At 37.3% G+C, this 24,566-nt stretch overlaps 1 long non-coding RNA gene across 2 annotated transcripts in view; it reads left to right on the top strand.

The window, feature by feature from the left end:
• Positions 1-24,566, top strand: part of LOC136794677 (uncharacterized) — a 137,548-nt gene that overhangs the window by 67,740 nt on the left and 45,242 nt on the right. Inside the window, exon 1 of one of the 2 annotated variants that reach the window (XR_010841754.1) lies at positions 20,564-20,643. The exons of the other annotated variant lie outside the window; for it this stretch is intronic. This is a non-coding gene — a long non-coding RNA (uncharacterized lncRNA). Of the gene's footprint in view, positions 1-20,563; positions 20,644-24,566 lie in introns of those variants that run through there. 2 annotated transcript variants of the gene reach the window in all.

The raw sequence follows: 24,566 nt of genomic DNA, 5'->3' as shown, positions 1-24,566 counted from the left end.
TGCAGGGACTTGCATGTGGCTTGCTATTGTTGCACACCCCGAATTGCAATTCTCTCCTGATCCTGAATAAATTTGTTTTTGCTGGAGAAATAACTGACAGTCTATATGTTTTAGGTCAACAGATGGTTGTGATAGCCTCCTAACTGGCCTCCCTGCTTTCATTACAATTCATTTATTTACAAGCATCCAGAGTCATTATATAAAAGTTATAAATAAGATTATGTCACTTCTCTATGTGAAACAGTAGTTAATTAGAAATCTGAAAGCATTCAAATCCCAAATATTCTTCATGTGATTTTCTTTCACTTGGAAACTTCTGAAATTTTCTTTATGTATTGTTTTGTAACTCAGCTGTTCTTTTAAATCTGAAGACATTTCTTCAGCTCTGGAAATTTTATTGTATTACTGCTTTATAAGATTCACTCTTTTTTCTTTGTTCTTAAATTCTAGATTTATCCTCTGGTTTTCTTATATTTTAATCTTAATTTCCATTTTGCAGTATCTTCACTGGGAGATAGAAATGATTTACCATAGTGTTGTTCCCCGAACTTGCTTGTGAAGATTATGGTTTTAATGAGCTTGACCCCAAGGTCTGTTTTGATATATTTAACCTTTCAGTTAAGTGACAAACTAGGATAAGTTTTATTTTTTTTCCTCTTGCTACCTCTTCAGTAGTTTTACATATCTCATCTTGAACTGATGGGCTTGCTAAGAGTTTAAGTTAAAAATTCACCGAAATGGAAAAAGTCACAGTTCTTCTCCTGTGTAAGGAGAAACCCAGTTCTTCCCTAGTATATGTTTCTCTTCCTTGTGTGTCTCCATTACCTTCTCAGGAACACTTTAATTCTGGACCCCAAATATATGAAGGTTTCCCTGCCCCCACTCCCACCAAGAAATTCTCTGGCTGTCCTAAATTTAATTCAATTCTTACATTCTCTACCCAGAGATAGCATCAGATTCCACATGTTGAGGGCGCAGTCCTACAAGACTGCACCCTTGCCCCCACTTCAGATGCCAATCACAAGCCCAGGTTGTTACCTGTACTTCTGACCAACAGGCTTTAAATAAGAGGTTGCCACAACTCCCTCCTCCAGTTTGCTTAATTGGCTAGAGTGGCTCACAGAATTCAGAGAAACATTTTATTTATGGATCACTGGTTTACTATAAAAGAATATAACTCAGGAACAGCCAGATGGAGGAGAAGCTTGGAACAAGCATGGCTTCCATCCCCTCTGGGAGTGCAGCATTATCACCACATCGCCAGGTGTTCACCAACCCAGAAGCTCTCTGAACCTTGTCTGTTTGGGTTTCTATAGAGGCTTCATTACATAAGCATGATTAATGAAATTATTGGCCATTAACAATTGACCCAGTCCCTAGCCCCTTGCCCTGCCCCAGAGGTCAGGGCGTGGGACTGAAATTTCCAATCACCTGGTTGACTCCATTGGCAACCAGCCGCCATCCTTATCCTTATGTGCTTTACAAAGTCACCTCATTAGCATAATAGAAGACACTTTTATCACTTTCAAGACTTAAGAAATTCTAAGGGTTTTGGGAACTCTGAGACAGGAGCTGTGGACAATTACCAAATATATATGAGAAATATATTTCATCCAAATGGACAAATATATATTTCTTATAAACCACAATATCACATTCACCAAGAAGTGTGCTCACATCAGTTTTTTTCTTCAGAGCAGTGAGATAAATTGGGTTGTTAGAAGTGAGGGTAAAGTGCAATGTAATATAAATTTAGAAAGTAGGTCCAGTCCTACATCTGTGTCAGGAATAAAAAATGAATCTAAGATTCAGAAAGGGAATATTCAGTAATTGACACAAAGAGAGAGCTCCCTAATGTCAAAGTCGTTCGTCATTTGGTTATGGGATTCAGGAACTCTAATCAAAAGCATAAACTCCAGGGAAGGAAACTCCAGTCTGTTCACTGTAGAATTTACAAGGTATAATAAGATTTTAGAAGAACAGGCTGTAAGAGAAAAAAAGAAAGAGGAAGAGAGGGAGACTAGTGGTCAGGAAGCATGGAGTAATGGGAAAATCACTGGATTTGGAAAGGAGTTTAACTCAGGTTCAGCACTTGTGACCAAGGGCCAGGCAGACATAATGTCTGCTTGTGGCTCATAATGTCATAAAATGTGAGGATGAAATAAAATATGTGACATCTTTGAGAAGTATACTTTTTATAAAAATTTAACAATTCTTATGACTGATAAACTATTTTAATTTACAGTAGGATCAGTGATACATTTAATTGCATTTTATTATAATAAAAATTACATTATTTTCTCTATCATCTTTTTTGGATTAGAAAATTGTCACTAAATGAAAGTAAAGGATCTTGAAGTTGATATAATAAAAAATTGTAAATTTTGGTCCATTAAACATAAAAAAAGTTAGCTGAGTTTTTGGTGACCTGCTCCACGTGGAAGGAAATTAATGTCCTCAAAGGCTGTGGTGACATTTTCAAGAATAGTTGGTAAAATATATGGTGAGTTTAATAAATTGAAATATTAGTTTGTTATTGTTTGTGCTCTCACTTGTCTATCATCATTTAATCTTACCCAAGGCAGAAACAGGTAGTTTATGAGCTCTGAAGATTATTTATTGAAATAATTCTGAAATAAAAGAAGTGTTATTAGCAAATGGAAAATATTATTAGAAAGAGTATAAAGGTTTTTTGTTTGTTTGTTTGTTTTTTATGGACTAATGCCCACTTGGCTGGTATCCCTAAGATGCTATGTGGCTACTAACAAGTAGACTGGCAGGGCAGACTCTGGGGAACAATTCTAGCTCTAAGAATCTTTAATAGAGTATAAGTTAATCACTGCCTCTGAACCATTCCCCAGGTGGAATATCGTACTTAGAACATTAGAGCATGTGTCTTTCCATTTACTTTTGCCTCTGGAAAATGTTCTTCCTTTATTATTAGCCCAACCCTTGCACCTTGAAAACTCAGCACGTGTCATTCCTCAGATAAACCTTTACTAATCTTGAGGCAGGAGATAGATGGGCCCCAGGCTGAACAGCTGGAGTTTGTCCCCTGTGGACAAATACTCCAAGATGAAGAGGAGAAGCTAAGCCCTGCCCAGATAAGAGACCACATATTTCTCATTTTCAAGGTCAAGGAGACCTCCCTGACTGCACATGCACAGAAAGGCTCCTTGAAGGTCAAAAAGGGAGGGGTCGCCATCCCATAGTAGGTGACATCAACCTACCCATTGCCCTCTTCGCTAGAATCCACCTTGGCTAAGAGATGCACATGCACACATGAGAGGGCCCTGAGATAAACCAAATACAGACTCAGAACCAGGCAAAGCAAGAGACTGGCCAAAGGAAACCCAGGAAAAATGCCCCATATAAGTGATTCAAACTACCATGAGGGCACAACTTTCTCTGAACCCGCCCATGTGTCTATCCACACGTACCTTTTTCCTCCTAATAAACACTTTACTTGTTTCACTACTTTCCATCTGTCTGTGGAAATTCAATTCTACACAGCTGACAGGTCAAGGCCTTGTCACTGGACACTGGTCTAGTGGCTAGGATTCAGCGTTCTCACTGCTGTAGTCCGACTTCTATCCCTGGCCAGGAACCAAAACCTTGCTTCGGTCGCTGCAGGCTGATGTCACCTGAGATCAATCCATTGTTTTTAATTTAAATATTAAGACTCTTTGTTCCCATATCATCATCTGCATAGTATGATATTTATTACACTGTCTGGAAATTGTGAGTCATTAGCCTGTGTCTTCTCATGGACTACATAGACATAAGGGCAGGACCTTATATGATTACATTTTCCCAGTTTCTAGCACAATACTTGCTATGCTAGTTATCCTCACTAAAGCAATGAAGTAAAAGGAAACAGCATGGAATTTATAAAAAGACCTGAACTTGAGCCCCAGTTCAGTTTACTTCTAGCCACTTTACTTTGGGGAAATCAATAAATCTCTCCAATGGAGATAATAATAACTTGGTTATATGATTTTTGAGATGTAAATATGAGATTATATAAAGCTACTTTGTAAGCAAAAAACCTCTACGCTAATAATACCATTGTTATTGTTCTACCAAAGGAAAGAGGCGTCAGAACTTCTCAATCTCATTATACCAGACAAATGCTGATAACAAATGCCTTTATATTTAAAAAGCCTCAAATCCCACTACAAACATGTTTCCCAACTAAAATTATATTATGAAACTCAGAAGTATCAAAACTCCTGGTGAACAACACTGAGGGAGAAGGTCATCTTTGGATGCTTGAAGTCGAGGTGTGGGGCAAGAGTGGAGTTAATCTGCAAACAGTATCACTGAAGGGGGGGACAGGGGACAAAAAAGACATGAGTGAAGAGTTTGATTTTTCCAATCCTTAAATGAATAATTAGAAGACACTGTGCTATAAAATTTATTAGTAAAGAAATTCTTATTCAGAAATCATAAGTCTAGGGCTTCCCTGGTGGCGCAGTGGTTGAGAGTCCGCCTGCCGATGCAGGAGACACGGGTTCGTGCCCTGGTCCGGGAAGATCCCACATGCCGCGGAGCAACTAAGCCCGTGAGCCATGGCCGCTAGGCCTGCGCTCCGGAGCCTGTGCTCCGCAACGGGAGAGGCCACAACAGTGAGAGGCCCGCATACTGCAAAAAAAAAAAAAAAAAAAAAAAAAAAAAAGAAATCATAAGTCTAGATGTTATCTAAAAGCTAACATTTACAGAAAAACTGGTTTTGATGGTTTCTCTTATCAGTGATTGTAGATTAAAAACATCCAGCAACTTTTGGGAAAGATGAAATAAATTATGATGTATGGATTTTCCTTTCCTTTGAAATAAAATTATTTTGTCAGTTTTCATTTATATTCTGAGAAGCCCCAAGTAAAGCTATTGGGTATACATTCAGAAGATCTGAACGTAACTTCCATTTAGAAGTGAAAAAATGAGGAATGACACTTATTTAATTTATATAAAAAGCCAAGTCAAGACTTCTGCTTTGGGGTAGGTAGAGAATTTCATAGCAGACAAATGCTCCTGCTGAAACCAACCAGACAAGTCAGATAAAATAACAATTTTTAAAGATTTAATGTGTCAGAGAACCACAGAACTATGAGGACTACAGAGAAAGCCTGGACTCAGCCTGGTTATGGACTACTTCTGGGGTATAAAATAAGCAGTAGAGATTGGAGCAGTCATGAAGGGTTTGAGTGACAGGTTTAGAGATATGAAAGTCCTCAAACAGATGGCCAATTTCCTCTTTAATACATGTGCTGAACTACAAATCTGCATAGAATAGGAGACTAAAGAACTAAGCCCAAGTCTCGGAAAAGCTGAGTGGAATTTTCCACAGCGTCTTGCTACTTAGAAAACAAATACTTACAAGGGGCAGGAAACCTGAAAACAAGGGATGAGAACTGAAAACCCCCCTAGGAGTGGTGAGCTGACACAGATGCAAAGCTCTAACTTCTTTTTTCCTGGAGGCACTTGCATATCTGGTACGGCTATAATCTAAGGATCTAGGCTTGACCTCTGAAAGAGGACCATTCCTGTAGACAGAGAAATCAGCAGAGCTTTTGTCATTTATTCAGAATTGGAGTGATAAAATTGGAAATTTGAGGGACTTTAAACACAGCTGGTCTCCTCCTCAAGACAATTGTCAAACTGTGATGCTGTGTGGGATGGAAGGCTGAAGAGCTTCCATCCAACTGAAACCCCCCAGAAATTAGAGCAGAAATTCCTGCAGTTTTTTATTGCTGAGAAGACAAAGATTTACAAAGATCTCAGTTGAAAGCCCTGAGGGGCCATGCCCTAGGAACAGGTACCAAAAGGAGTTGACCAAACCTTAACACAAGTGCACCTCAGTGTTGGCCCAGAGCAGTTTGTGATTAGATTAACACAGTCGTCTCCTAACTATTTAGCAAAGGAAAGGGGAAACCTCTCTTATGGTAGATAAAATAATTTGAAGCATCTATAATTTTTTTACCCAAATATGTGGCATTCAATAAAAAAATTACTAAACATGTGAAGAGATAGGATATAGGGCCAAACCCTAAGATACAAAATAGACACTAAAGGGTAAACCAGCAAGTAGGCCAGATACTGGACTTGGCAGACAATCTCTTTAAAATAAATTTGATTAGAATATTCCAGAAAATAGATGAAAAGAGGGAAAATAGTAATAATGTACAATTTTAACATATAATTGGAACATATATAGAAAATCAAATGGACATTATTGAATAGAAAAATAACAGTCTCTGAATTGGTGATTTTAACAGCAAATTGAACATAACAGAAGACAGAGCAGTGACTAGGGAGATCAGTTAGTAGAAAATACCCAAAATGAAGCACAGAGAGAAAAATGAGTTAAACAATTCACTGAAATTATCATGCTGGACTGTGAAGGAAGCTTTAACGAACTCAAAGGTTTAATAATGTTCAGAGTATGATGTCCAATCCCCAGTGGAATTAAGCTAGAAATAAATAATAACAACATACCTTGAGCATCTCCAACCTTTTAGAAATTAGACAATGCTCTCCTAAGTAATTTGTGGGTCAAAGAAGAAATTACAACTGAAATTAGAGAATATTTTGAATGGAATTACTGCAAAGATACAACACTTAGCAACTTGTGAGATTCAGCTAAAGTAGGGCTCAGAGGCAAATTTTTAATTTTACATGCATATATTAGAAGAGAAAGAAGCTAGTAAATAAAAATTTTAAAAATACCCAGGAAAACTAAATTAAATAAAAGAGAAGGAAAATAATAAAGTCAACAGTAGATATTAATAAAATACAAGAGTACAAAGACAAAAGTTGACTCTTTTTAAAAACTTAACATTGATAAAAACCTAGAAGGAGTGATCAATGACAAAAGGAAGAAAGGAAGAAGAAGGATGGAAGGAAGAAAAGAAGAAAGGCAGCAAGGGAGAGGAAACACAAATAACCAACAGAAAGAATGAACATCAGTACATATCCCCTACATGCATTAAAGTGATAAGAGGATGTTAGAAACAACTTTTTGCAATAAGTTTGAGAATTGCGATGAAATAAATTACTTAAGAAAAAACTACTCAAACTGAAAGTAATGGGAACAAAAATCTCTAGCCTAATATTTAGCAAAGAAATTGAACCAATTGTTAAATACCTTCCACACACAAAAAACAAAAACTGTTGTTTTTGTTGTTACAAAACCAAAGATATCCTCATATTACTTCACCAATGAATATTTCCAAATATTTCCAAGTATTTAAGGAAAAAAAAGTAACACCAATCTTAAAAAATTATTTCAAGGAATAGAAACAAAGGGAACACACTTCCCTATTGTTTTTGAGTACAATATAACCTTGAATTCAAAACTTATAATGACATTGCACAGCAATCTTTCTCATGGACGTAGATGCAAATATTCTTACCAAAATTTTGGCACAGTGAATCCAGCAATATGTATATCATATATATATATATATATATATATCATATATATGATATATATTTGATATATATATTATAATACATCTTGACTAAACTGATCTTTCTCCACCAATATGAGTAAGCTAATATTTGAAAATCAACTAAGGAAGCAATTCTCCATATTAGCAGGAAAATGATATGTGTGGGGAAATCACATTATGTCTCCTCTTGATGCAGAAAAACATTTGAGAAAATTCAACACCGTTCAGAGTTTAAAAAAAAAAAAAGAAAAAAGAAAAAAAAGGAAACCTTTCAATAAACTAAAAATACAAAAAGCATTTCCTTATTCTGGGAAATATGGATGAATTTCTCATTATACCAAGGTAAAAAAGCTAAACATGAAGAATGCATACAGTGTAATTCTAGATATATAAGATTCAAAACCAAGGAAGAATAATTTATGTTGCTAGAAGTCAGAACAGTGGTTACCATTTGTCTTAGTCTGCTTGGGCTGCCATAAAAAAATACTGTAAATTGGGTGGCTTAAACAACAGTAATTTATTCTGTTCTTGAGGCTGGGAAGTTGAAGATCCAGGTGTCAGAAAGACAGGTTTCATCTTGAGGCCTCTCCTCTTGGCTTGTAGGTGGCTACCATCTTGCTGTCTGCCCACATGACTTCTGTTTTGTGCATCTATGGGGAGAGATCAAGGTCTCTAGTATATCTTCTTGTAAGGGAACTAATTCCATCATGGGGGCCCCACCTTCATGGTCTCATCTAACCTTAAATATTTCCCTAAATCCCATCTCCAAATACCATCAAATACCATCACATTAAAGGTTAGGGCTTCAACCAATGAATTTTGAGAGGATACAAACATTGTCCGTAACTTCATCGTTCAAGAGAAAGGAGTGATTGAAGTGATGACCAGGTTCTGATTCTTGAATTGGTCACTGTTTCCATGGATGGGATCACTATAAAAATACAACAGCTTATACACTTAAAGTCTGTGCACATTTTGGTGTATATGTTATATTTTAAAAAAACAACAAATTGCTCAGAAAACTTTACACAATGTCCTTCTTTTATATATTATCATTTCATGGCTTCTCACCTCTTTTAAGATTTAGGGATTGTGCCAAGATAATCTATATCAACTTTGATCACTTTTTCCATTCTGAGGTTTAATTTGCATTTCTCAAAAAGTTATGGAGCCTTCTAAGTATGAAGGCTTTTTTGAACATGATTTATGAAAATTCAACATAAATAACAAACTATTTACAGATTTTAATTTTTAATATGTAAAATACAGGACTTAGCAGGAACTTAACCTCCCATTCGCCTTTCGGAAAAATTCTGAATCATGCTATTTCATGCCCTGAGTCCCCAGGGTGCTCGTATTATTATGGGGAAAGGTACCCTGAAGCCAGGTAAACTGGACTCAAGTTCTGGTACTTCTCTTGTCTGGCTTTTTCTGGAAAATCATAAGTAGCTCCTGCTTTTACTTTTCTTCTAGGGGGAAAACCATGACTAGTGCAAATTTGACCTTGACCAGTTTTCATGAAGATATGAGAGAGAAATTGAGGGACTCTGTTTCTGCGGGTGCTAACCAAGTGATTTTTTTTTTTGTTAATTGCAGTTCCCTTAGAGATCTGTAACTTTAGTTTTCCTCTCAAGGGCATGAGTTAAGAGGTGGTGTTAGGGAATGAGCTTTCACCTCTTATAAACAGACTACTGGTCTGGGGCTGAGGAAAATTTGTCTTGTTTTGTAGAGGCTGACGCATGCAGTGTCAGGATGATACTGTGTTTATGTTGTCTCACTTTTAAAAACTGTTGTTTATAAGCTCTGTGACAAAGGCTGCTAAACAAGTCTTCCTGCCTGGAATTAAAATATAATACAACACGAGAGGCAATTTTCTTTTTCTTAATGACCGTGGCCCATGAGTTTAAAACAACTCTATTAAGCACTAATCAGATTTTCCAAATTGCCAAGTAAATATTTACCATGGTGCGAATCCTGTATAATTGTGCAGGTTCCCATCATACTTTGGGAAATATAAAATAATAAAATGTCGTTAATATCTGCTTGAGAACATTGCTTTAACTCTTGAATTGCTGATGATTGTCCACTATAGTTTGTTTACATCTTTCAAAGCTATTCCCTTCTCACCAGCTGCCTAGTTTCTGCCTCATCATTTACCTCCAGATATCGGCTAAGGCTTTCTAATTGGTCCTGATTTGCTTTCCTCTGCCCCCTGGCTCCCCCTTTCCTCCTCCACCCCCACCTCCAAATCTATCTTTATAAAATACAGGTCTGAGCATGCCACTCTTTTAGTTGAAATCCTTCCATGTCTCCCCATTGCTTTCAGAGGTAAACTCCAAGTTTGGCTTGGAATATAAGAACTTTTATCACCTGGCCTTTGCCTAGTTACAGAGCTGAATGACCTTGACCAGGGCATCACAATCTCTGCATTTCAGTTTACTCTTTTGCAAAACTGGTATAATGATGTTCCTACCTCACAGGGCACTGGTGAGGATTGAATGAGAGAAGGCATTTAACAGACTTAACTCAATGTCCTACATGGAGTAAGTGAGCAAGACATTGGACGTATAATTATAATTGTATAACAATAATTAGTTATTCTTATCTCCAACCACTCCCACCACCCACTCTCCTTCCAGTCTTACCAAACCTTACTGGTTGCCACATCCAAAGTGCCTCTTTCATTCTCCCACACCCACCTCCCAATAGCCTATATACTTGGTACAATTCAAACACTAATTCCAATGTGTGTATTTTTTTTACAATGTGTGTTTTTTTTTAACACATCAATTTTCTGGGGACATTAGCCAGGTGTCCCATAAATTTAACTCGATTCTGACACTGTCTACCTGGAGATAGCATCAGATTTCACAGGTTAAGCAGGGCTCAGTCCCACAAGTCTGCCTCCACTTCCAATGACAGTCTTGGGTCCAAGTTGATACTTGTGCCTCTGACTATCTATATATTAGAGGTTCCCACAACCCCCCTCCTTGGTCGATTAATCTGCAAGAAAGGCTCACAGAACTCAGGAAATCAGTTTACTCACTAGATTACAGATTTATTACAAAGGATACTAAAGGTAACAGCCAAATGAAGACGTACATGAGCTGAGGTCTGGGAGGGTCCTGAGCCTGGGAGCTTCTGTCTCTATGGAGTTGGGGTGCGTCACCTTCCAGGTACTTGGATGTGTTCACCAACCTGGAGGCTCTCCGAACCCTATCCTTTTGGGGTTTTAATGGAGGATTCATTGCACAGGCACCATTGATTAAATCATTGGCCATTGGTGATTGTAGCCACCCTCCACTCCCTGGAGGTCAAGAGGGTGGGACTGAAATTTCCAATGCTCTGATCACATGTTTGGCTCCCCTGGCAACCAGTCCCCATCCTTAGGTGTTTTCCAAAAGTCACCTCATTAACATGAAGAAAGACATCTTTATCACGTTCATTATAGGAAATATCAAGGGCTTTACAGGCTGTGTGCCAGGAACAACCGTGACCTAAGATCAAGTATATATTTCTTATTATAAATCATAATATTATACCTGGCTATCTCCTTTGAGCTTTATCTGAAGAATGATCTGATCCAGCAACGTTGTGCAAAGAGTGTTCCTACTGCATGTGCCTTTCACTTGGCTTCCTTTGTTTCTCTGCACCGTTCCTGATATGCCTGCTGATTCTTCAATGAGACAATCAAAGCATGTTATTGAAGGCTGGGGATTAGAAACTTAGTTTAAATGTCTGTGGATTTCTGAAGTGGAATTCTGGCACTAATTGCATTCTTTTTTGTGCTTAAGTAGCTTATTTATTTATTTATTTTTTGCTTGAAGTTGCTATATTTTGTGTCCTTTAAGGTGCATACAATATTCCAAAATAGTTCTTTTCTCTATAGCTTGACAGAGCCCTGTTCCCCTGTTACTGTCCTGGGGAACCCTGACAAGCACACCCTAGGATGGAGTCATCATTGTGTTGGGATACAAAGAAAGAGATGAGAGCGTTATCAGTCTTTGGTTCTAATGGATGAAAAGGCTGTGAGCTGCACCTCAGTATGATAGCTGAGGACCTCGTTCCTAGAGTTTGCAGGTGAAAATCTGAAATGGCCACAGCAGTAGTTGAGATGCATCTGAAGTTGTCCCTGGGTAACCCAACAGTGACAACGACAAACTTCTTCAATGAGGCCCAGAGCACCTGGCATTTTTAAGTCATTGCTGCAAGGAAAGGCAAGTTTAATTACTGCAGATGAAATAAATCAGAAGGATCTCATTGGAAATGCAGCCACGCCAGACAGCCTTAACTGCAGTAGTCTCAGCCATCTGCCAATAAGGGTAATTTGTTTTAGCTTCTGAAGGAACATACTGCACAGTCTAAAGTGAAAGCTTAAAGACAGAGAGTCCAAATGCCTCTACAATCTCTGCCTTTAGGAAAGCAACTGAGGAAACACTGGTGACATTGTGGGGAAAAGGATTCAGTCCCAGTACCTTGGTGCCCACTCTGACCCTCCTTATCTCCACCCACACGGCCTAGTTTCCAGCTTCTGGAAACTTTAATTTTCACTGTCTCTTAAATATACTCATCACACCTTTGCACAAACTATGACTGACTCTACCCTCTACCTGAAATGCCCTTCCCCAACTCACTTGCCTCTGCTGCATTGTATCTTTGTGCATGTCGGTCTCCTTACTGAACCATAAGCACCTAGAGGCACATCTGTTTTCATTCTTATGTACATACGTTTAACCATATCTTAATATTTGTTAAATCCTAGAATCACTACACTTGTGCCTGACACAAAGCACATGGTACCTACTCAGAACAAATATTAACAAAAACAACATGTTTGTAGTATCTACTCCTGGGGCTAACTCTGATCATCTTCCATGCATTTTCTCATTTAATCCTCCAAAAATGCAAATGACCTTGATGTTTTCATCACTGGAATTCTGTAGAGGTAAATAGTGTCCAGGAATTTAAGTGACAAGCACCATGTCACAGAGCTTACAAGTGACAGGGGTGGTCACCTCCATCAACTCAAATGATTCAAGGACCCTAGAGTTTCACCTTGCATATTCTGCTTAGATGGCACTGAATCGTGGAGTGTAATTTGTTATGAAACAGTATGATTATAAATAACACAATCATGAAAACATTAATATTTTTTATAGCAGTAATCTCACCCTGGCAATATAGCTTTCTCCTTAGGAGAAAGAAGCCAGAATATGAGTATACAAAGGACAAATCCTGAATGTGAATATTCAGAAGAAAGACAAACAGGTATGGATTGTGGGATAAAGACTTATACCTCTGGGCTTCCCTGGTGACGCAGTGGTTGAGAGTCTGCCTGCCGATGCAGGGGACACGGGTTCGTGCCCTGGTCTGGGAAGATCCCACATGCCGTGGAGCGGCTGGACCCGTGAGTCATGGCCGCTGAGCCTGCGCATCCAGAGCCTGTGCTCCACAGCGGGAGAGGCCACAGCAGTGAGAGGCCCCCGTACAGCAAAAAAAAAAACAACCCAAAACAAACAAACAAACAAAAAAGACTTATACCTCTATATTAATATTGTTGATGCTTGCTTCTTAAAATTCTCTATGATTTTGTATATTTCTTTAGAAATATAAAATGTGAGAGTTGGAGGCACAGAGAGGTTAACTAATTTACACTTTTCATCAGAGTTAGGAGGTAGTAAGTGTAAACCCAAACACCTGGCTCAAAACTGTATCCTTACTTCTAGCCTTGAGCATGAGACTGGACCCCTCTGTCCTCTCTGAATTTCCCTGGTTTACTCCACAGGTGGGCCAGATCTGTTCCTTGGGTATAAAGCTTTTGGCATGCAGCTTCCACGCTAAGTATAGAGTGATACACATGAAATCCAGAATTCAAGCTCCAGCTCCAGCTGTAGCTTAGATTTCCTTGGTAGCCATTTCCAAACTGAAGTTTCAGTAACTCTTGTGACACTTAGCACGCACTTACTGAAGATGTTTAGTTGTCTCAGCAACTGTGTCAAGGATTCCAAGACCACCTTCAGGTTCAGTGATTTACTAGAAGGACTCACAGAGCTCAGTAAAGTTGTCATACTCACGGTTAAAATTCATTACAAATTGAAATCATATGGATTAAAATAAGCAAAGGAAAATGGTGCATAGTGCAGTGTCCAGGAGAAACTAGGCCTCAGTTTCCAACTGTACTCTCCCAGTGGAGTCATATGGACAGCACCTAACTCTCACAGCAATGATATAGGACAATACATCTGAGGTGTTGCCAATGGGGAAGATCAGCTGTGCTTTGGAGTCTAGTGTTTTAATTTTAGGTCGGTCCCATAGACCTAGAATGCCTGCAAGACTGACCTTAACTACTCAGCCTTAACCTTCCTCCTCCTCCCCAGAGGTCAAACTGATAGAGTTTGGGCCAAGACCCCAAGCAAATAAAAAAATGTATTCATCATAAATCACGTTGTTGGAGTAAATCTGGTTTGTCTCAAGTCCCCAGGTATACAAAGATACTCTTATCAAGTAGAGTATGACAGGGACTTAGAGGTTATCTCTCAGAAGCTGGCAAAGGCCAGTCCTTTCTTTTTTTTTTTTTTTTCATTACTTTACTGTTTTTTATTTATGGCTTCTTTTCTTTTTTTTTTTAAACATCTTTACTGGAGTATAATTGCTTTACAATGGTGTGTTAGTTTCTGCTTTATAAAAAAGTGGATCAGTTATACATATACATATGTTCCCATATCTCTTCCCTCTTGCGTCTCCCTCCCTCCCACCCTCCCTATCCCACCCCTCTAGGTGGTCACAAAGCACTGAGCTGATCTCCCTGTGCTATGTGGCTGCTTCCCACTAGCTATCTATTTTACGTTTGGTAGTGTATATATATGTCCATGCCATTCTCTTACTTTCTCACAGCTTACCCTTCCCCCTCCCCATATCCTCAAGTCCATTTTCTAGTAGGTCTGTGTCTTTATTCCCGTCTTACCCCTAGGTTCTTCATGACATTTTTTTTTTCTTTCTTAGATTCCATATATATGTGTTAGCATATGGTATTTGTCTTTCTCTTTCTGACTTACTTCACTCTGTATGACAGACTCTAGGTCTATCCACCTCACTACAAATAACTCAATTTCGTTTCTTTTTATGGCTGAGTAATATTCCATCGTGTATATGTGCTGTATCTTCTTTATCCATTCATCTGATGATGTACACTTAGGTTGCTTCCTTCTCCTGGCTATTGTAAATAGAGCTGCAATGAACATTTTGGTACATGACTCTTTTTGAATTATGGTTTTCTTGGGGTATATGCCCAGTAGTGGGACTGCTGGGTCATATGGTAGTTCTATTTGTAGTTTTTTAAGGAACCTCCATACTGTTCTCTATAGTGGCTGTACCAATTCACATTCCCATCAGCAGTGCAAGAGATTTTTGGATGATGGCCATTCTGACTTGTTTGAGATGATATCTCATTGTAGTTTTGATTTCCATTTCTCTGATGATTAGTGATGTTGAGCATTGTTTCATGTGTTTGTTGGCAATCTGTATATCTTCTTTGGAGAAATGTCTATTTAACTACCACTTGCATTTTTCACAGAAATAGAACAAAAAATTTCACAATTTGTATGGAAACACAGAAGACCCCGAATAGCCAAAGCAATCTTGAGAACAAAAAACGGAACTGGAGGAATCAGGCTCCCTGATTTCAGACTATACTACAAAGCTACAGTAATCAAGACAGTATAGTACTGGGACAAAAACAGAAATATAGATCAATGGAACAGGATAGAAAGCCCAGAGATAAACCCACACACATATGGTCACCTTATCTTTGATAAAGGAGGCAAGAATATACAGTGGAGAAAAGACAGCCTCTTCAATAAGCGGTGCTGGGAAAACTGGACTGCTACATGTAAAAGAATGAAATTAGAACACTTCCTAACACCATACACAAAAATAAACTCAAAATGGATTAAAGATCTAAATGTAAGGCCAGACACTATCAAACTCTTAGAGGAAAACATAGGCAGAACACTCTATGACATAAATCACAGCAAGATCCTTTTTGACCCATCTCCTAGAGAAATGGAAATAAAAACAAAAATAAGCAGATGAGACCTAATGAAACTTAAAAGCGTTTGCACACCAAAGGAAACCATAAACAAGACAAAAAGACAACCTCAGACTGGGAGAAAATATTTGCAAATGAAGCAACTGACAAAGGATTAATCTCTAAAATTTACAAGCAGCTCATGCAGCTCAACATCAAAAAAACCAGACAACCCAATCCAAAAATGGGCAGAAGACCTAAACAGACATTTCTCCAAAGAAGATATACAGATTGCCAACAAACACATGAAAGAATGCTCAACATCACTAATCATTAGAGAAATGCAAGTCAAATCTACAATGAGATATCATGTCACACTGGTCAGAATGGCCATCATCCAAAAATCTACAAATGATAAATGCTGGAGAGGGTGTGGAGAAAAAGGAACACTCTTGCACTGCCAATGGGAATGTGAATTGGTACAGCCACTATGGAGAACAGTATGGAGGTTCCTTAAAAAACTAAAAATAGAACTACCATATGACCCAGCTATCCCTCTACTGGGCATATACCCCAAGAAAACCATAATTCAGAAAGAGTCATGTACCAAAATGTTCATTGCAGCTCTATTTACAATAGTCAGGACATGGAAGCAACCTACGTGTCCATCGACAGATGAGTGGATAAAGAAGATGTGGCACATATATACAGTGGAATATTACTCAGCCATAAAAAGAAAGGAAATTGAGTTATTTGTAGTGAGGTGGATGGACCTAGAGTCTGTCATACAGAGTGAAGTAAGTCAGAAAGAGAAAAAACAATACTGTATGCTAACACACATATATGGAATGTAAAAAAAAAAAGGTCATGAAGAACCTAGAGGCAAGACAGGAATAAAGACACAGACCTACTAGAGAATGGACTTGAGGATACGGGGAGGGGTGGGGTAGGCTGGGACAAGGTAAGAGAGTGGCATGGACATATATACACTACCAAACGTGGAATGGATAGCTAGTGGGAGGCAGCCACATGGCACAGGGAGATTGGCTTGGTGCTTTGTGACCACCTGGAGAGGTGGGATGGGGAGGGAGGGAGGGAGGGAGATGCAAGATGGAAGAGATATGGGGACATATGTATATGTATAGCCGATTCACTTTGTTATAAAGCAGAAACTAACACCATTGTAAAGCAATTATGCTCCAATAAGGATGTTAAAAAAAAAGCTTAGCTGAAAGAGTAAAAGAGACAAAAGACAAAATGGAAAAAAAAAAGACCAAACATGAGTTATGGTAAAATATTCAATCAAGATACTCTGATTATCCCTATAGAGTGGATAACGAAAGCAAAGAACAGCCCTGTTATGCAATACATGCTTTTCTAAAATAAGGTTAGATGGTATTATCTTCAGTAAAATGAAGAGAATATTTTAGGTGAATAATTTATAAAATACTAAAGCAATGTACACACAGCATCAATTAACAGATAAATAATTCCACAACAAAAGCCTTAAGTGGGAAAAAGAAGACCATTTATAGATTAAATAAATGATACCATCCCAAGAAATGAAGTACTGGTCTTTACTAATTAACTGGAATATAAAAATTTTTGTAATCCATTTTATAAAGAGGTATAGAAAAAACTTCACAAAGTTAAGAGCATAAAAGATTATATAACTAATGAAACAAAAGGAGTTTTTAATAAATAATCAAATATATAAAACTCTGTGACACATTTGTCTTGAAAGAGAAATGTACAGTTGTCTCATAAAATTTTATGCCTTCAATGGGCTTAAAAAATAGAATAAATGAGTTGACCATGGATATGGCAAAAAGGGATTTTTTTAATTTTTTGGTTAGAAAAATTACATCTGAAAAATACTATAGTCTGAACAGATAATTACAGGTCCACTTTTACTTTGAAATTTCAAGAAGATTTAATGTCCATGACAAATAAATTATGTGAGGGTAGAAGAAAAAAAAGGAAATGTTTTTCCAATTCATTTAACAAAAAAATACAATACATCTTCCTAAAAACTATACCTGATAATTATAGAAAGAGAGAGAGAGGCTATAATATGACCATTACCAAAACATAGAAAAAGAAATAGAAGGAAAGAAGAGAGGAAGAAAAGGAGGAGGAAGGAAAGAGGGAGGGAGAGAGGAAATAATCATAAAGGATGTTTGACTTCCCTAGCAATCAATGAATGCAGATTAAAGTTTCTTGCTATCACGACCATGAGCATAATCATTATTATTAATGGTGGTGAATATGTGGGGAAAGAGGAAATGTTCATTTATGAGTAAAAATTCTGATAAACTTTCCAAAATTTTGGGAAGTTTCTCCTGGCTAATTCTAATCAAGAACTTTATTCATAGGAAATCATCAAAGAGGTCCACAAAGACTTACGTACAAGAATATTTATTATATTCTTATTTATGATAGCAAAAATTGGAAAGTACTTAATATCTAACAATTAAAGGTTGTTTAAATATATGATAGTATATCCATAATGTGGCATTTTGAGATCATTGCTAAAGATTTGGGAGAATGACCTTCACATAACATGAAAAGAGATATCAACAGTATATAGTAAGATACTAATATATTTAGATATATAAAATATACATTTAAATATATTGTGCCAGAATAGCCAACACAATATTGAAAGAGAAGAACAAAGTTGGAGGACTGACACTGATACTGCCCAACTTCAAGACTTACTGTAAACCTACAGTAATCAAGAGAGAGTGTGGTATTCGCAAAAGAATAGACAAATAGATCAATGAAAGAGAATAGAGAGCCCAGAAATAGAGCCACATGAATATAGTCAACTGATACTTGACAAAGGAGCAAAGTCAATATGACAGAACAAAGACAATCTGTTCAACAAATGGTACTGAAAAAACTGGACATCCATCTGCAAAAGAATGAAATCTAGATATAGAACTTATACTCTTCATAAAATTAACTCAAAATAATGTTATTTCAGGGAATGGACGTGATAGTCATTCTGTAATGCATTTAGAGAAGTACTTGAAAGAAGCACATGTAATGAAGAAGGTTATGAGTGCAAAAAATTAATTTAAAATGGGTAACAAATCTAACTGTAAAATGTAAAACTACAAAACTTCTAGAAGATAACATAGGACAAAATATAGATGACCTTGAGTATGATGATGACTTTTAGATATAACAACAAAGGCACAACCCATGAAAGAAATAATTGATAAGCTGAACTTGATTAAAATAAAAACTTCAGCTATGGGAAAGACAAAGTCAAAGAATAATAAGACAAGACACAGACTAGGAGAAAATATTGATATTTGCAAAAGACATATTTGATAAAAGACTGTTATCCAAAATATACAAAAAACTCATAACTCAACAAAAAGAAAACAAACAACCCAATTAAAAATGGGCCAAAGATCTAAAGAGACACTTCACAAAAGAAGAGGTACAGATGGAAAATAAGCATATGAAAAGATACTCCTCATCGTATCTCATGAGATAAATGCAAATTAAAAAAATTGCTATTACCCATCTATCAGGATGGCCAAAATCTGGAACACTGACCATCCCTAATGCTGATGAGGAATGTGAAGTGGTGGGAACTCTCATTCATTGCTGTTGGGAATGTAAAATGTCACAGCCACTTTGGAAAACAGTTTGGTGGGTTTTTGGTTTGTTTGTTTGTTTACAAAACTAAATATCCTCTTAGCGTGGGATTCAGCAACTGCACTTCTTGGTATCTGCCCAAAGTTGAAACTTATGTTTATGCAAGAACCTGCACAAAGACAGATGTTTATAGCAGCTTTATTCATCATTGCTAAAATTTGGAAGCACCGAAGATGTTCTTCAGTAGATAAATAGATAAATGTATAGGGGTACATCCAGATAATGGAATATTACTCAGTACTAAAAGGTAATGGGTTATCAAGCATGAAATGACATGGAAGAAACTTAAACGCATATTACTGAGTGAAAGAAGACAATCTGAGAAGGCTTCATACTGTATGATTCCAACTACATGACATTCTGGACAAGGCAAAACTATGGGGATGGTAAAAGGATTAGTGGTTTCCAGGGGTTGTGAGTGTGAAGAGATGAATAGGTGAAGCTCAGAGGATTCTTAGGCCAGTGAAAATATTCTGTATGATACTGTAATGAAGGATACATGCTATTATGCAGTTGACAAAACCCATAAAACGTACAACACCAAAGAGTGAACTCCAATGTAAGCTATGGACTTTGGATGATTATGATATGTCACCATAGTTTCATCAGTTTAAACAAATGTACCACTCTGGTGGGGATGTTGATAATGGGGGAGATTATGCATGTGTGGAAGCAGGGTTTATGCGGGAACTCTCTGTACCTTCCCCTCAATTTTGCTTGAACCTAACACTGCTCTTCAAAAAGTCTTAAAAAATATTGTGTATATGTGTATACAGGTAGATTAGATAGATAAGTAGACAGGTTAAAAATTTGCATAAAGGAATTTATATATGATAAATAAATAATTATTGTGTTAACGGTGCTCATAATTGTAATTTTGTGTAGGGGATTAAAAGCATTTGGGCTTCCTTTGTACAGCTTTGTATCTTTACCAATTTGTACAAAGATCAGTTCATGATTAGGGGAAAAATGATACCTTTAGGTGCACAATTTTGCCAAAATAAATAAGTTTGAGGCTTTCTGAATTTTGGAACCCCTCCTGGGGATCCAGAAATATCCAATTATAGACACCATCTTAAGAAAGAATGGGATTCTGTTGCTTCGTAGCTGTCTGAATTCTGCTTCTTGTTTCTTACCAATTCATTTCAAGTCACGTGGCCGCATAACTCAGGGGAGGCTGATTCAGAGGAGGTTTGCTCTTTAGAATGGGGTGCTGTATATTTTCATTTCCCAAGAACTCAGTATCCTTCCTTAACTAACTGTATCTGGTTAGCTGTAGAAAATTTACTGTTTCTATTTTAACTGTTCCCAGAAAACCATCAGAGGGTTTTAGCTAGAGTGTGTCTTATGAATATTCATAGACAGTCAGCTTCTGTATTAGAAACCACACCCACATCTCTGCAGTATCTGCAGCATGAATAAGGGTGTCCTTTGGGACTCATAGGGCAGCATGAAAACTTGACAGGAGTCTGCCTGCAGAATGCATTTAAGGTTTGCTTTGCTGTGTTGACCTGTATAGAAAAGCCATTCTGATTAACTTTTTGGTATCCTGGAAATGTTTTTAAGCTTCTTTTTTCTATTTTGCATGATTTGCCTAATCACATAACTCTCATAAAATTAAAATTGTCATTTTCTAAAATCAGAGATTGATATGTAGCTTTAAGAAGAGTGTATATATATATTCAGTGTGTATATATATATATTTTTTCTTTCTGTATTATTTTGGGCTATACAGTGAAGCAACATTTTGCATGTATACATAGTAATGAATGTAGAAAGGTGGTGAAATATATAGACAAATATGATGGTTCTTGCTAAGCATCTCAATGAGAATATCATTTTGAATTTGAATTTGATTTATGAGTATGGTAACATGTATAAGAGAGTTGATATATGGGTAAATATTGGCAACTTGGCAAAGATCACATAGCTAGCCAGCTGAATCTAGTGTATATTTTATTCATATGTATCATTTATATATGTCTATACTATAGACATATGTAACACAAAGGTCAACTGGAACATTCCTGTCCCTGTGAGAAACGGGGAACCCTCAACACAATATTTTTTGGTCAGTTCTCAAGGCCTAGTCTCTTATGGCCTCCTCTATTTTATGTATCGTCTTTTAATTGTACTAAGTAGGCAAAAGTGGAAGTCAATAGATCTTTGAGAACTGACTACCACCCCCTGTACCCCCTGCCAGTGACTACACAGGCATAAAGACATCAGTGGACTGCGGGCTTACTGAAGTTTTCATTTGGGGACGAGAACTTAAAGCTGAACATAGAACTTCAATCTCTTTACAGCATATTTTTTTTCTAAAGTTCCTGCCAAGATGTATCCCTCTGATCTTGCTAAGCTCCTGCCTGTCTTTTTTTGTTCTCTTTTCCTCAATTTTTCTCTAAAGAATTTCAGTTCTTTTTAATGTGCAGAGTAATTCAGCAAACTTGCATAGCCCAAATTTGCTTACCCAAACCTATCTATGTGCTCTCGAAACAAGGCTTTTCTCATTAATATAATATGCCTTCTTTAAGAACAGTTGAGATTATATAATATAAACCATGCTTTTTTTATTGGACACACCAGGCTTTCTCTTAAGCATTAGCAACATCATGGTTGCATTTTCCGTTTGTCTCCTTATCTGGTATTCTTCCTGTATGGCCTTTCCTTCTCCAGTGTTTCAAACTTCCTTTTGTATTACAGTGATTTGCAAATTCCTTTCTCAACTTCCACCTCCTCCTGTGCTGCAAACCCACACACAGATCTGCATACTGGACATCTAGATTTGGACTCTCAAGCACCTTAAATTGAACGTTTTCAAAGCAAATCTCTCTATATCTCACAGACAACTTGCTACTGCTTTTTGTACTCCTTACATTTGTTAATACCACCACTATCTTCACAAACACCCAACCCAGAAATCTGGGAGCTGTTATTAAGTTCTAACTTTTCCTTATACTTTATATTGAATTACTAATAGAAATCTGTCTCCTCTAAAATCTATAGTTTCCTTTCCAGACCCATTATCTCTCCTTGAGATCTTCAGTATTTTCTCTCCTAGGATCTGAACTACTAAGTTAGTTGACTTCCATTTGGCCTGTTCCTGTTCCAATCTATCCTCTTCCACTCATGACAGAGAAATCTTTCTAAACTACAAATTCTCTCCCCTCACATCATCAAAGGACAAGCCCAAGTCCACGAAGTGTTCAAGGGTAATGTCTTTCACAGTCGGGCTCCAGGTGACTACCAGCCTTATCTATTTCTGTTTCTCTCCAGACTCCCAATGCTGCTTTGGGCCTCTTCCTCCATTTCTCAGCGAGCTGTCACTTTTGATGTCGTATGTTTCTGTATGTACCTGTGTAAGTGTTGTTGCTTTTGCCTTGAAAAGCCAATCTTTTTTTCTAACTGGTCAGTGCCTCCAATTCCTTCTGGATCTAATCCAAAAGAATCCTCTTCTGAGAAGACTTTCTTGATCCATCTTCTTTTCTCTGTTACTTAGCATTAATTCCCTTCCCACCCCTGTGTTTCCATAGCAGGAATGTTTTACCCCTTTAATAAAGCATGTGCTCTATTACATTGTAATTGTTGACTTAACACCTTGATTTCCCCACTAGAGTGGCAGTTCCCAGGTCAGGATTGCATCATATTCAAATTTATTCCCTCCTTATTTAGCACAGTGCCTAGAGCAAGCTCAGTGGATGAATATTGTTGAATTAAACAATGGGTGATTCTTATTTATTGATATTTGGAGGCAAAGGGACTTCAAATGGGCTCTTGAGAAGACCTTTTATGTGACAAAGACTCTCTCCCCAAACTTTAGTCAGGCTCCCCTGAGCTCTTTTTGTGACTAGGCATTGTCCTTGGGTCCTGACTTTGGTCTGCCTAGTTCAGTTTTAGCAAGAATCCTGCTAAGTAAGTTTAGCAAAAATCTCCCTATCCTTTATGTCTTCTCTTAGCAATTTTCTACCCACTGACCCCTAGGTCTGCTCTTTGGCTATAAATCCCCAGCTGTCTTTTTGTATTCAGGATTGAGCCTTATCTATTTCCTCTATTGGGATAGTCTTGAAACCTATTGCAATAGTCCTGAATAAAATCTTCCTTAACATTTTAACTAGGGTCAGAATAAATTTTTCTTTAACATATGCCATGTTGTTCCCTATGAGATTGCTATGCTCTGCACAAAAATGAGGAACTCTGAGAGGTATGCAGATTCTTCCAGACCCTTTTCTAAAGTCTACAGAACTGATTAAATATGTTCTTTCCAACCTACATGATGGTTAATTCTTGTCTAGAGAGTAACTTACATGTATGTCAGAATTTGTCTCTCTATATCCAGGATAATAACATTTTTAATATCTCAGCACATATGTTCACACTTAAACATATGAAATACTGGTTTTATAAAGAATGCAAAAGAATATGTACATCTAAATAATTATTGACCACTGAGATTCTCTAAATGAGATAAAAATGCTAACAAAAGAAAATTACCCAGTGTCTGAGGAATTCTAAGCATTTGTTGTATGCTACTCTTCCATATTTCCCAAATCAATATAATATCCTTAAGCAGCTGTACACTATTCCAATGGTATTGACACTGATTAAATGCTGAAAGTCTCTTCCAGGAACATATAAATTGCAATATTTTTAGGAACAGTCTTAATACTTCATAGTTGCACTTCAGTGTTTCTTAAATATTAAAATATTTCATGCCTACCTCAAATCACATATTAAACAGTATCTTTACCAAGTACTTTGTTAAATATATATTTTCTAACACCTACTGCTAGAGGCTGAATATGGGAGAATATGGGAGAAAAATCCAGACCAAAATCTTGTCCTCATGGAGTTTATTTTGTAGTGCAAAAGAATGGCAATAAACAAGAAAATATAAAGTCTACCAGATGGTGATAAGAAACGTGGAGAAAAATATAGCAATGTAAAAAAACATAGCAATGTAAAAAAGATACAGTTTATGGAGAGGATGTTATTTTATATGGAGTGGTCTGAAAAAGGCCTCTGAAAAGGAATAGAGGAAAAATCTGGAGAGAGAGAGAGAGAGAGAGAGAGAGAGAGAGAGAGAGAGATCATCCCGTACAAACATCCTGTGCAAAGGTGAGGTGGAAGGGTTGAATTATTCAAGGAGCTGAAGGGGTCAGTGATAAGAGAGAGAAGGCAGACAGGAGGTGGTAGGGCCAGATCATTGTAAAGCCTCTGCCTTTTATTTTTTAGTAAGATGGGACCATTGGAGGGTTTGGAGGAGAGGAGTGACATAGCTGTCTTATTTTTAAAAACAATCACTCAAATAGTTGTGTGAACAATAGACTTTATGAGGACAAAGCCATAAGCAAAGAAAATAGTTAGGAGGTGACTGCAATAATCCAGAGGAAAAATGACAGCAATTTTGACCAGCG

The sequence above is a fragment of the Kogia breviceps genome, chromosome 8, assembly GCF_026419965.1.
Source record: "Kogia breviceps isolate mKogBre1 chromosome 8, mKogBre1 haplotype 1, whole genome shotgun sequence".
Classification (NCBI taxonomy): Eukaryota; Metazoa; Chordata; class Mammalia; order Artiodactyla; family Physeteridae; genus Kogia; species Kogia breviceps.
This window is presented reverse-complemented; position numbering and strand designations above follow the sequence as displayed.